At 44.6% G+C, this 14,306-nt stretch overlaps 1 pseudogene; it reads right to left on the reverse strand.

The window, feature by feature from the left end:
* Positions 1 to 12,597: 12,597 nt before the first annotated feature.
* LOC126440388 (U6 spliceosomal RNA) lies at positions 12,598 to 12,698 on the reverse strand (annotated as a pseudogene).
* Between the last annotated feature and the right edge of the window lie 1,608 nt (positions 12,699 to 14,306).

Raw genomic sequence — 14,306 nt, forward strand, 5'->3', positions numbered from 1 at the left:
GGCTCTGAGCACTATGAGACTCAACTTCTGAGGTCATTAGTCCCCTAGAACTTAGAACTAGTTAAACCTAACTAACCTAGGGACATCACAAACATCCATGCCCGAGGCAGGATTCGAACCTGCGACCGTAGCGGTCTTGCGGTTCCAGACTGCAGCGCCTTTAACCGCACGGCCACTTCGGCCGGCAGCTATTTAATGACCCTGGTTATTTACGTAAGAGAAAATCTACAAGTCTGACTAGTTCAAGCTACTGAGTGCATTCAACAGAGTTCTGCGTGTACTACACAGACGTTTGATTGTTTTACAAGGGCATCGACGTACAACCATGCGCTACGTTCTACGATTACGTTTCTGATACAAGTTTGAAGTGATCCTTCCTCTAGTTTAAATATTCCCGCCACCACTTATAAGTCAAACACAGAATCGATATGCAAACGCATCTTAGACCTCCTATCTTGTCAGGACTTCATTCCCCCTGGTTGCTACACAGCATCGCAATAAGCCCAAAATAGTTCACCGGAAAGGCACACAGACGGACTCGTTCTCAAATCTTTACACAAAGAGAATCTAATACCGTCAGATCAAGTTGTTAGGTAAGCCAGCTTCGCAATTCGACGTACCTACGCGCCTTTCAGTCGAAGCGTTGTTGGGCAGAGCATAGTTAAAGTGATTTTCTCGATGATGCCGCAAGTAGTGATGAACTTGTGTTTCAACGAAGATATATTAATTAATACTGGATCAAAGGCAAGGGAGGAGGAGGGGTGGTGGTGAACGAGAGGCACTTTATGCCCGCTTTTTCGAAATATTGCTACCTAGTCATTTACTAGACTAGTGTACACTTAGAGAAAGCTTTTGACAATGTTGACTGGAATACTCTCTTTCAAATTCAGAAGGTGGCAGGGGTAAAATACGGGGAGCGAAAGGCTATTTACAATTTGTACAGAAACCAGATGGCAGTTATGAGAGTCGAAATACATGAAAGGGAAGCAGTGGTTGGGAAGGGAGAGAGACAGGGTTGTAGCCTCTCCACGATGTTATTCAATCTGTATATTGAGCAAGCAGTAAAGGAAACAAAAGAAAAATTCGGAGTAGGTATTAAATCCACGGAGAAGAAATAAAAACTTTGAGGTTCGCCGATGACATTCTAATTCTGTCAGAGACAGCAAAGGACCTGGAAGAGCAATTGAACGGAATGGACATCGTCTTGAAAGTAGGATATAAGGTGAACACCAACAAAAGCAAAACGAGGATAATGGGATGTAGTCGAATTAAATCGGGTGATGGTGCTGGAATTAGATTAGGAAATGAGACAACTAAAGTAGTACAGGAGTTTTTCTATTTGGGGAGCAAAATAACTTATGATGATCGAAGTAGAGAGGATATAAAATGTAGACCTGCAATGGCAAGGAAAGCGTTTCTGAAGAAGAGAAATTTGTTAAAATCGAGTTTAGATTTAAATGTCAGGAAGTCGTTTCTGAAAATATTTGTATGGAGTGTAGCCACGTATGGAAGTGAAACATGGATGATAAATAGCTTTGACAAGAAGAGAATAGAAGCTTTCGAAATGTGGTGCTACAGAAGAATGCTGTAAATGGGTAGATCACATAACTAATGAGGAGGTGTTGAATAGAATTGTAGAGAAGAGAAATTTGTGGCACAACTTGACTAGAATAAGGGATCGGTTGGTAGTGCATTTTCTGAGGCATCAAGGGATCACCAATTTAATATTGGAGGCAGCGTGGAGGGTAAAAATCGTAGAGGGAGACCAAGAAATGAATACACTAAGCAGATTCAGAAGGATGTAGGTTGCAGTAGGTACTGGGAGACGAAGAGGCTTGCACAGGATAGAGTAGCATGGAGAGCTGCATCAAACCAGTCTCAGGACTGATGGCCGCAACAACAACAGTCATTTACTTTACATTTTAAAATTTTGATAAAAATTGTTGTTTTTATTTAATTGTCGTACCAGATTACACTTTTTTAAAATTTTTCAGTTAAAGTTAACCTAAAAATTTAATCTGTAATTGTGGAAGTCATTACTGTGATCTATTTTCAAGTTGAGGTCATCACTTACGCGTCTGTACCTCTTTAAATAGTAAGTTGTGAGTAAAATTCAAATTTGCGTTTCAAAAATACTTATTCTAAGTGAGCATAAAGTACCCCCACATCCCGTTTGTAGTACACTTTACTGAAGGTGTGTTGTTATTGTTAAGTGTGCTAGGTTGTGGAGCCTACTTAACATTAGTATGTCTTTATAAAGTACGTTGCTGATACAGCTCAAAAATAAATAACGAATTTCAATAATTATTTCGATTTTATTTTAGGGTGGACATTAAGTACGCCAAACCCGCCGCCCTTGGTAAAGCGCGTTATGGAAATTCGTTGGTATTAATAGTGCCGAATTTCTCACCAGATGTGAGCTGTCACTTGATCTCAAGCCACATGAAGTGAGAGTTGTGCTAATGCAATACTTTTGTTGTATTAACAAAGACATGTTCGTACATTGCAAGAAATACAGAACCGAGGTCATTGTGTCAAGCTGGCACGGAAAGGGGCAAAATGTATTTATTTAATGTACTGCAGCGTCATTTATTAATATCTTCAAAGTACCCAGATGTGATTACATATTCTTCTTATCAGTTTATATGACAGGAGCATAGCAAGTTCATTGTCAAGCTCTAACCAACACCATAGGCTTATATAGACAGGATAGAGGCAGAAATAGAAAAGATATTAATTACCGTTAATTATCCCAAAGAAAAGAGTCAGGATTCTATCGTCCACTGATTTGAGATAATTGTATTGGCAGAAACAGTTGCATCCGTCGTGTCTAAGATATACGTCATCTTTGTGTAACGCCTCTTGTCATTACCTTCACAAACTGCCGCTTAGACTTACCATAAGGTCGGCTTCTTCCATTAGATGTTTCTGTGGCGTCACCGCTAGACACTACACTTGCTAGGTGGTAGCCTTTAAATCGGCCGCGGTCCGTTAGTGTACGTCGGACCCGCGTGTCGCCACTATCAGTGATTGCAGACCGAGCGCCTCCACACGGCAGGTCTAGAGAGGCTTCCTAGCACTCGCCCCAGTTGTACAGCCGACTTTGCTAGCGATGGTTCACTGACAAATTACGCTCTCATTAGCCGAGACGATAGTTAGCATAGCCTTCAGCTACGTCATTTGCTACGACCTAGCAAGGCGCCATTATCATTTGCTATTTATCTTGTGATGCATGTACCGTCAGAGTGATGTTCACCAATTATGGATTAAAGTTAAGTATTTTTCTTGATAGTATAATTACTTTACCTGTTCCAGACCTCACGCCAGCCTGCGTGAGCTTAAACGCGTGCCTTTCGGCTTCCTCAATTGTGGGTTGGCGTTCTGGCTAATCCACAACAGTTTCAGTATTATTTCTCGTTCTGATTTAAAACATAGTGTAAGAACGTATCTTCATGATATGTTGAAAGCAGAAAATAATTGGTACAGGCATATTGATGTGTTAGATTTGTAAGCGTGTTTGAAAACTGTATGGGTGCATGGTAACTCAGAGAAAACAGACTGTAGTATGTGGGGCTTCTGTATCCTTCCACATCAGAATGTTCGTTACAGTTTGGACATATTTGGTTTTTCTATTGCAGGGTGTGATCTGTCAGTTTTTGCTTTGCACACCTTGCGTACGGGCCGCTAGACCCCGCCGCGAGCGCTAAGAGTGCATTGCGATCGCAGGCGCGCGTGTTGCGTATGGGCCGCGAGGTGCCGCCACGAGCGCAACCTTATATAAGGGCCGACGGAGTTCGTTTATGGCTCATGTTATTGTGCTCTCTTTCAGCCATTCTGATTGTTTTGATTTACTTCCAATTGAGAAGCGCTCATTTTGGCATTTCACTTTTGCAAATTTCTGATTTTGCTAATAATATGCTCCTTAGCTTTTTACAGTTGAATTAATTAACATAGTCTCATGTACTGTTTGTTCATTTCAGCCTGTTCATATTTTCATGATCTTTAAATACTGTAATAATTATCGGAAGCATTTCTTCCCTTAAACTTGTGTAAAGTATTCTCGATGTGGGATTTGTTCTGTGACACAGGTGTACGGTTTTGAATATAAATTATATACGAAACTGTGCTTTAAAAGGAATTTATTTTTTCGGTTTGTACTACATCAGACGACAATTTTGTGATATGAGGGAGAAAATTGACGGGCGAACCCATGGAAATAGTCTTAAGTGATCCCCTTTAAAAATAAAAATTTCTGTGACACTGAAAGACGTGACACTGTAACACGTGACACTGTAGGCACCGAAAATTTATATATATAAAATTATTCCTCACAGGGTGAAACGCAGAAACGCGCTTTTCTATTGACTCACGCAGGCCCTGCCATCTATCAACTTATATCGCAACTCCACCCGGATGAGGATCCACCCAATTTGAGGTACGGGCGGATAGAGAACAGTTTAGCAGAGTATTTCGACGCGCAAATCCATGCAGCAGGAGCTCGTCACAAGTTTAACTACCGTAAGGGCCAGCACGAAACTTACAGAAAATGGATAGCCCGTTTGCAAGGATTATCACGGGACTGCAAGTTTGCATGAACCAATTAAATGTGTGAAAAGTCCTGCTCAGCCTCTCTCGTAAGGGACACGATTCTGGTTCACGCACCAGATGAGTCTTTAACGCATGATTTACTTAAACTTAGTGACACACACAATGGTTACGGCTACTACAAGCCACACCACAAGTTGGGAATCGGGGCCAAATTTCTAGTAGTTTACTGTCGAGTTGAGATTTTCACAAATTTTATTCGTATCTTACAGAAACTAGCAGTACGGCAATAAACAACCTTTTAAAACACGCCGCTGACCGCAATCAAAGTAATTTATAGCAATACAAAATTTTAAAAAATTTAAAGAACATTAGTAAACAGGCTACTAAAGTAAATACAGAACTTTATTAACAAAGTACGGTGAGGTAGTGAAGCTACCAACACCGCCATTAAAAAAAATTAAACAGGTGTCGGCAAACACACGATTAATGGCAATAAAAGGAATTAACAAACTTGGAGGAATTTAAAAAAATTCAAACAAAGTGTCCTGGAATATCGAGGCGGCTACAAATCACCCACTCATGGATGCTCAGGCTAGACAGAATACTGACCAATTTAAATACGCCCGTAAACACAATTGCCACTGTCAGGCTGGTCACTGCACCGACTTTTAGCCAGCGAAAACTTGTTATAAGATGGCTTAACTTGCGACAGAGTTAGAGCTAACCTCGTGCAGGGAAACATTACACCACACAGTCCTGAATGAGCGACCACATGATCAACCAACAAGAAGTATGAATTTACTGGTAACGCACGACAGAATAGCGAAACAATTAAACTGCCAAAACTACACCGGACAGTAACGAGAGGAGGAGGAATGATCACTGTCTTAAATTACAGGAAACCCGGTCGCCGGAGGCCACAAGGCAGAAGAGACGCTGGTTACACACAATTACTACTTAATGATTAAGCCTTCCACGAACTTAACTTACAATTATGCTCGAACAGGCAGTATACGACCTCCGATGGCAAGGATTCACACATCCGACCGCGCACGCGTCGCAAGCGTACCCAACACGCCGCGGTCACGCGACAACACGCTCTGTCACCGGAGTTCACGTCTTCTCTGCAATGTTGACGGGTAGTGACCGCTCCTTCATGTTAGGCGTCTCCTTTTAAACGCCAGTGTTGAAACGGAGGACGTAAAGAAGCTTGTTAACGTCCCACCGAGGCGAAATGAACAGCAACTACTAGTGGGGCGATTTTGTATACAACCAACACGCGGGGAGCTCTTCCGTCAACTCGACACGCTCGTTACACGCAACCGACATACATCACGTGGCGACTCGGTACAACCGACCACGCCTGCTTCGCGCTGGAGAGCCACACTGCCCTCCTGTGTCCACCACACTCTCTCTGCCGCCACGCCCCTACTTCCGCGCCACCACACGAAGTTACCACCGGTCAAAGATCTCACTTCCTCCATAGCAGTTTCCCGGAAGCAAAAACGCAGATATCGATAGCAGAGGGAAAAGAGAACCAAGCAGCCACTTAATGACAGACAACATTGCAAACAAAAATGTCAGGGGAAGAAAAGGAAAACCAATGCAATCTAAACACAAGGTGTAGCGCGAGTCGATACACGGCTCACTTAGGCACCCAAGCTTAGAAACTTGCCTAGCAATCATGCGAGCCTTTGAGCAATCGCAGCGCTCGGTTGGGGCCACACAGGAACCGGCATTAGTTTATTTCAGCACATCGGTTCCTCCGCATCGAAGTAACAGCGTCACAACGACTAATGTTAGGCGCAGACCACAATTAGAACAGCGCAGACAGCCTCTCCCGTGCTGCAAGTATTACTTTATCAAGCACAGTAGACAAGACTGCAGGTTCCGCAGAGTTCGATGTACAGCATGCGGACGTACAGGTCACAAGGCAGAAGTCTGTCGTTCACTGGATAAGATGGATGTGGACCTCACGCATGATACTGCTTCTGACATGGGTTCGGAACCACAGGACGTCGCGATAGTCAACGCACTGATGCCACCCTCGCCTCACAAGATGTCAAAGTTCACGAGCAGGACATCAAGCTGCAAACCGACACAGGCCCGGCAGTAACAATCATCAATGAACCGACGTATGAAAAATTAGGCTCCCCTGCTGTCAGCTCATTTACGATTACGCTCAAGAGCTTCACTAACTATACCATTCCGGTCAATGGCGCTTTCACAACGCAGATCAGCTACGGACGTCAAACAGTCACAGGCCGCATTCTGGTGGTTCCCAGCTCAACTGCCACGAACATTCTTGGTCTGGACATCTTTCACGCCCTCGGAATGCAAATTCACGACGCGGAGCCGTCAATTAATGTCGTCCCACACCAAGAACTGACCACGCACTTTCAGGAAAAGTTTCCTTCTGTTTTTCAACTCTCAACAGCCAGGGTACGAAATTTTCAAGCAAGCATTGCGCTTAAACCCCAGGCGGTTCCGAAATTCTGGAAAAGCCGCCCAGTACCATACGCACTCCGCGTAAAACTGAAACTGGAACTACAGAGACTACAGGATGAAGGAATCGTATCTCCCATAGCAAGCAGGGGATGGGCATCGCCAATCGTCACAAAAGAGAAACCGAATGGGGCGATCAGAATCTGCGGTGACTTCAAACGCACCATCGACGCACAGACAGTCATCGAATGCTACCCTATTCCTACGATCGAAGAAATTGTCACTCGACTCGTTGGAGGAAAAATCTTGGCGAAAATATAATTAAAAGACGCATACCTACAGCTACCGATCGAGAAAGAGACACAAGAAAAACTAGTAATGAACACGCCCTTTGGGTTTTTTGGACATAATCGCCTCGCATTCGGAATCTCTAGTGCTCCGGCGATTTTCCAGCGGTTCATCGAACAACTGATCCACCACACTCGGGCACGGAAAATTATTTGGACGACATCATTGTCACAGACCGGAACACAATGGAGCTCATATGGACCCTTTCGGAAGTATTTGCGGTATTTCGAGAGGCAAATCTCAAATGTAACTTGGAGAAGTTCGTTTTTGGGGTGCCACAAGTGGAATACTTAGGTCACATATTTAGTTCTTCAGGCATACAACCCAATCCGGCGTACATAGAGGATCTCCAGAAACTGGCGCCACCCACGGATACCACACAACTTAAATCAGTGTTGGGGAAAATTAATTATTACAGGCGGTATATTCCCCACACTGCTGCAATAGCGGAACCACTACACCACCTTCTCCGCAAGGGCGTAAAATGGCACTTGTCATCTTAGTGTGACAATGCTTTCCAGGCTTTAAAGAAGGCACTCTTGAAAACTACATGTCTTTGTGCATACGATCCGACACACCAGCTGGTACTAGCAGCAGAAGCCTCCGATTATGGGGTCGGAGCAGTCCTTTCCCATGTGATCAATGGTCTGGAAACACCCATAGCGTTTGTCTCACAGTCTCTCACAACACAATTACAGCCAAACAGAGAAATAAGCTTTGGCTATAGTATTCGGAGTGAAAAAGTTCCACGAATACCTGTATGGACGACATTTTGTGTTGCAGACGGACCACAAGCCTCTGGTACCACTGTTCCAAACGTCTGCCGACATACCCACCAGAACGGCTCGCCGAATTCAGCGCTGTGCCCTATTCCTGGCGGAGTATAACTACGACATACAGTACCGCTCATCAGCACGACACGTGAACGCGGACTTCATGCCTCGGATCCCGGCAGAGGACGATCCAGCATTTGACGCGGACGCCGGCCATCTGCTGCCAACTAGAAGGAACCACTGGCTCAGCTTCCGCTGGATGCAAAACTCATTGTCAAACGTACAGCTCAAGACAAAGTCCTATCTTAACTTCTCAGATTCATTAAGACCGGCTGGCCAGGAAAGAACTGTAACATGTAAGGTGCATTGGGACATCGTTTTACACCAGTATGTCTGCTTTTTTCAGGGGTGCAGTGGGTGCCACCTTCCTCCTGATGAATGATAACGCACGGCCCCACCGAGCTGCCATCGTGGAGGAGTACGTTGAAACAGAATATATCAGGCGAATGGAGTGGCCTGCCTGTTCTCCAGACCTAAACCCCATCGAGCATGTCTAGGATGCTCTCGGTCGACGTATCGCTGCACGTCTTGAAACCCCTACGACAGTTCAGGAGCTCCGACAGGCACTGGTCCAAGAATGGGCGGCTATACCCCAGCAGCTGCTCGACCACCTGATCCAGAGTAGGACAACACGTTGTGTGGCCTGTGTACTTGTGCATGGTGATCATATCCCATATTGATGTCGGGGTACATGCGCAGGAAAAAGTGGCGTTTCGTAGCACATGTGTTTCGAGACCGTTATCTCAACTTATCACCAATACTGTGGACTTACAGATCTGTGTCGTATTTGTTCCCTATGTTCGTATGCTATTAGCACTTGTTTTGAGTACTGACACATTATGTGAAAACTGGAGAATGGTAGGTTTAGTATTTGAAACCGGTTCATAACTGAGAGGCTACGTGTGGCATGTGCCAGAAATGGTAGTTCATGTTGTTTGTTTCCTCTCCTGAAACCTTGAAGCTGGGTTGCGTTTTGTGACTTGAATGGCTTCGTATCTGCTTTTGTCACAGAGCTTATGCATTTGTAACACACGGATATTGGAAGCGGAGTTCTGTCAGATCTTTATCTTCGACGCGGTATGAGAGGTTCATCAGCTGCAGTTGTGACTAGACTCGACTTGGATGACACTGATGAAATGCAGACTGCTGCCAAAGGATTACTGTCTGAGGACTAAGAACTGCTACGTTAATAGTAGCTTACTGGACTACTTTCCAGAGAATATTGTGGCATTCATTGGGTGAGTGTTGTAAAAAACAGATTTTGGCAACCGAGTAGTGTGGTAGATTGCCAGTATCTGTGGGAACTACTATGTGAATGACACTCGTGGAGAGTAACCAGTGAAATTTAAACATGATATGTGGCGTGTTTCTACGGTCTCCTGCAACACCGCCAACCCTCAAAATGCCATCGCTATGCGGGTATCGCTCCAGCCCCGTAGGTGCACCAGCCAAAGTCAGCCGAATATCGCCTGAGCTGCAAGAAGCAGGCTACTTCAGAGGTCACGTGTAAGAACAGTAGAGGCCGCCCCCATCTACGGATCTTTTGCTGCATCCGCCACGCCTTTCCTCCGCCAATTCGGGCACACACTGCTAGACCAGTAGCTATCTGGTAGTTAGCCACCCACATGGGTACAGCTGTCCTCGCAGTTCCATCACCGCCAGCAGAGTAACGAGGTCGCCAGCACCACGCCACCAACTGGACTCGACGCAGCCCTTGCCACCAGCGACGACTGCGCATCATAACCTGCAGCTCCGGTTGGAACTCCGGGAACCACTCGTGAGATGCCTACCATTGATGTCTAAGAAGGTAGTCTGTCTCGTCTGCAGAGAACTTTCCAGAAGACGATGATGATGACGTTGGTTTGTGGGGTGCTTAACATAGGTAGTCATCAGCGCCAGTACAAGTTCCAAATCCTTTCAATTCCAGTCTCGGCACTTCCAGAATGATGATGAAATGATAAGGACAACAGAAACACCCAGTCCCCGGGCGGAGAAAATCCCTGACCCGCCCGGGAATCGAGCCAGGGACACTGTGATCCAGGGGCAGCGATGCTAACCACTAGACCGTGAGCTGTAAACTTTCCCGAAGATAATCTGACACAGAGGTTTGCTTTTGTTGTTTTCCATGAACTTTAAATTGTCAAAGAAGTCATTCCTTCATTTTCAATAAGCACTTTTTTTGTATTTGTTTTGAGCTGCTAACCGATCGCAAAACTTATATTTGTGAACATAAAAATCAATTTATTGTCACAATCAGTTTGAGTATAATCAACTGACTTACTGTGGAAGTGACCCAAGCTGGGACACTTTAATATGCTCCTGGACAACGGATTTACTGTAACAGTCGGTCTTAGGTGAAGGGTAGTGACTGAAGACACAGGCAGATATGCTTAAGTGATATTACTACAGACAGGGATAGCATCGATGTGCTATGACCATTGACGTCATCATCATGCTGGAAACACACATTTCGAGCGTATCCAAGATGGCGACCATATTATTTACAACAACACATGCCAAATTACAAATAAAATCCGGTCCACAACATTCACAAATCCTAATAAAACTAGTAAAACAAATGCGGGAAACAGGAGGCTTTGGGCGGGGATAAATTAAAAATTCACTAATAGAAAGAACAACGATTAGTGCGCAACATATGGAAAGACCACTCAAAACTGCCAAAAATTAAAACCTCACAACGCCATAAAAACTAGAACATTGCATAAGTCGATCAAAGTAAATTAATTAGATCTATCGCTTGCTGTGATTTATGTTTCTTAATTAGATCATGGGAGGAGGAACGTGGATCAATGTTTATTAAAACTAGAACAGCACCTTTGAGCACCAGCACAGGATATCAATAAAGCCCTCCCCCCCCCCACCCTTCTCCTCTGTACCAGGATACCAATAACGCTTCCCCCACAATAACAACAGCTCATACCCCAAACACCAACAAACTTAAAATACTGAAAGGAACAGTAAACAAAAATCCCACACTTAAAATCAATAAAATATACATAAAAAACCAAAACTTATTACACTTAGACATTGGGGGAGTCAGTCTAGATGTAGGAGGGAGTTCATTCTTTTATTCTCTCTCTCTCTCTCTCTCTCTCTCTCTCCCTCCCACCCTGTCCGCCCCTGCCTCACTCTCACGCTCCAACAAATACACATATATATAGACGCATTGTATTGTATGGAACTGGGGACCTAGAAACGACGGAGAGGCTCCGTCCCCGCCGCAGCCCTCAGTGGTACACAACCCCACAACAGGCTACAGAAGTCCACTCACCCCACCGCCGCCCCACACCGAACCCACGGTTATTGTGCGGTTTGGCCCCTAGTGGAACCCCCCCCCCCCCCCCCCCCCCCCCCGGGAACGTCTCACACCAGACGAGTGTAATCCCAATGTTTACGTGGTAGAGTAATTGTGGTGTACGCGTACGTGGAGACAGTGTTTGCGCAGCGATCACCGATACAGTGTAACTGAATCGGAATAAGCGGAACCAGCCCACATTCGCCGAGGCAGATGGAAACCACCTTAAAAACCATCCACAGACTGGCCGGCACACCGGACCTCGATACTAATCTGCCGGGAGGATTCGTGCCAGGGACCGGCACGCCTTCCCGCCCAGAAAGCAGTGCATACAGACGCATAAAACCACAAACAAACAAACAAAAATACACACAAACTACCTCACGCAACACCACAACCCCCTTCCCCAACAAACCACACCCCAATATCCATATGAAGAAACACTACACACCACATAAAAATAGCCCTCAGGTACACTTCCACTCCAACAGTACTCAAGACGATACAGCTGATTCGAAGTGGGCCTCTTCCCCCATCCTATAACAAATAAATTGGCTCACCCAGTATTCCTCAGTCGTATGTGTTCATGTCTATGTCGAATAATTCTTAAAATCAGTACCATGGTTACCTGTCAGCTGACAGCAGTCCCCTACATGAAGACAAATAATAGGAGAACCTTTTCAATATAATGCTCTATCAACACTACCGAAACCTGTTTTGTACGCCTCCTTACCACAAACGCACTGTGTACGCCTCTCCACCACCCGAAAAATCAAATCTGTTGAGCGATAACCCCCGGAACGACTGCCCCCACACAGCTCGGTGCAGCCAATGACGAGTAGCTGTGTCGGTGCGCACAGTGTAACTGCGGTTTTGTAGCGCTTCCTGTCTTGCCATTAGAGTACGAGTTCGTAATGCACACTGTGGTGAGTGAAAGGTTGGCTGGCAGTATTGTCATGATACATTGTGAATAAAGGTAAGTAGACGAGACCTGCGTAAATGTAGGGCGTAGGTAGTCACAAATGAGTGCAAATATGAAGCAAAACTTGTCTCTCATCACCTAGTTATATCCTCAGACATCTTAACGTCAGAGAGTGACGTTGCGAAAACAATGTGGAACGGTTCAAGATTTTGCGCCTCCGATAGGGGCCATGCTAATCTTCTGTGTATCCTTTGAATTTTAGTATACGTACTGCCGAAGCAAGTACATGCCAGGGACACTGAGAAGCTGCATCTGTCGTTATTATATCGCTTCAAACATGTCTCGACTCGGGTTTAGCTTTGCTGTGCCGTGACAAAGGGCACAAGATTTACCAAGCGCTAATCTGTCAATCAACTACTGTGAAATATGATTGTTAGTAAGTGGTTACGCAAAACTTAGATAGTAGTGTAGCATTCTCTCAGCATCCGCCCAGAGTAGCTGCAGTTTCACAGAGCTGCCAATGGGTGGCAGCACCAACGTTGGCATAGTGCTCACATCTGCACCTTAGTGTCATAGGCATGCCTACGAAACACACGTCTCCAGTATGCGAAATGAATGAATCTGTTTGTGGCTGGTGTCAGCATTACTGATGGCTCTGCAAAATTATGCACCAGTTTAGAAAGTGTTCAAAATCTAACACAAATTTCATTACTATAGCAATGGTACTTTGTAAACGATACTGTACGATTCAGTCTTTGAGCAGAGAATATGTGATGTTCTATGTAGGGCACTTTTTATCTGATACTCAAGAATTTACATGTGGTGTACTTGATGTATCTCCACCAGAATAGAAGAGAATCTTAATTGCGAGAAGAGACATAATCGCCACATAAACGATCAACAACAGCATTCGTATAGTACACTTTGAAACACGCCAGTGTAGTGCCATATCAGGCACGGATGGTTTTGCAGAGTTGTCTGAGATATTATTTACGGTGGACATTGCGCCACTTTCAGCACAGTAGCCAGAGTTAGAGCTGTGACTGATCCATGGGTATATAGGACAGCTTTACTCGACATTAGTATTATACTGTGATGTAGATGCATGAATGATCACGAGAAAAACCGTATTCAGGGACTATATGAATTGAGGAAGCAGGTTAGGTTGTGTGTTGGTAACTGTAGTTGTTTGCCAGTGATAATGCTGATCAGTTGTCACACAGTTAGATAGATACTGTAGTGCAAAACTAGAACGGATATTTATTAACCGCTTTCAAATTCTAAACCTGAATGGTCACTGCTGCCATGTGGAAGAAATGGTAGTTCGTGATGTTTGTTCCCTTTCCTGATACTTTGAAGCTGGATAGCGTTTTCTGACCTGAATGGCTCCGTATCTGCTTTTGTGCCAAATCTTATGCGTATGTAACATGAATATTTCATGGCGACTTTGGTCAAACCTATCTCTTCGACACGTTATGGGAAGTGGATCAGCTGCAATTGTGACTAGACTCGACTTGTGTGAAAATTACGGAATGCAAAGTGCTGCCAAAGGATTACAGTCCGAGAATTAAGTACTACTATGTCAATATTAGCATACTGGACTGCTTTCTAGACCGTGTTGTGGCATTCACTAGAGGGTGTTGTCACAAATTGATTTTGGTAACTATATATAACGGTAGATTACCAGTATCTGTGGGGAACTACAATGTGAATCACACTCATGGAGAATAACTAGTGAAATTTTTACACGACATATTCTAGAATCACACACTGGCTGTGGTTGTTTTAGAAGCTGCAGTTATCTTGTGTAAAGTCAACGTAATATTTCCAGATGACGTGTGTCGGTGCAGATGTGTGTTTTGTAACGAGATAGAGCTGATGCAAATCAGCTTGA

The sequence above is a fragment of the Schistocerca serialis genome, unplaced genomic scaffold (genome assembly GCF_023864345.2).
Source record: "Schistocerca serialis cubense isolate TAMUIC-IGC-003099 unplaced genomic scaffold, iqSchSeri2.2 HiC_scaffold_1362, whole genome shotgun sequence".
Taxonomy (NCBI): domain Eukaryota; kingdom Metazoa; phylum Arthropoda; class Insecta; order Orthoptera; family Acrididae; genus Schistocerca; species Schistocerca serialis.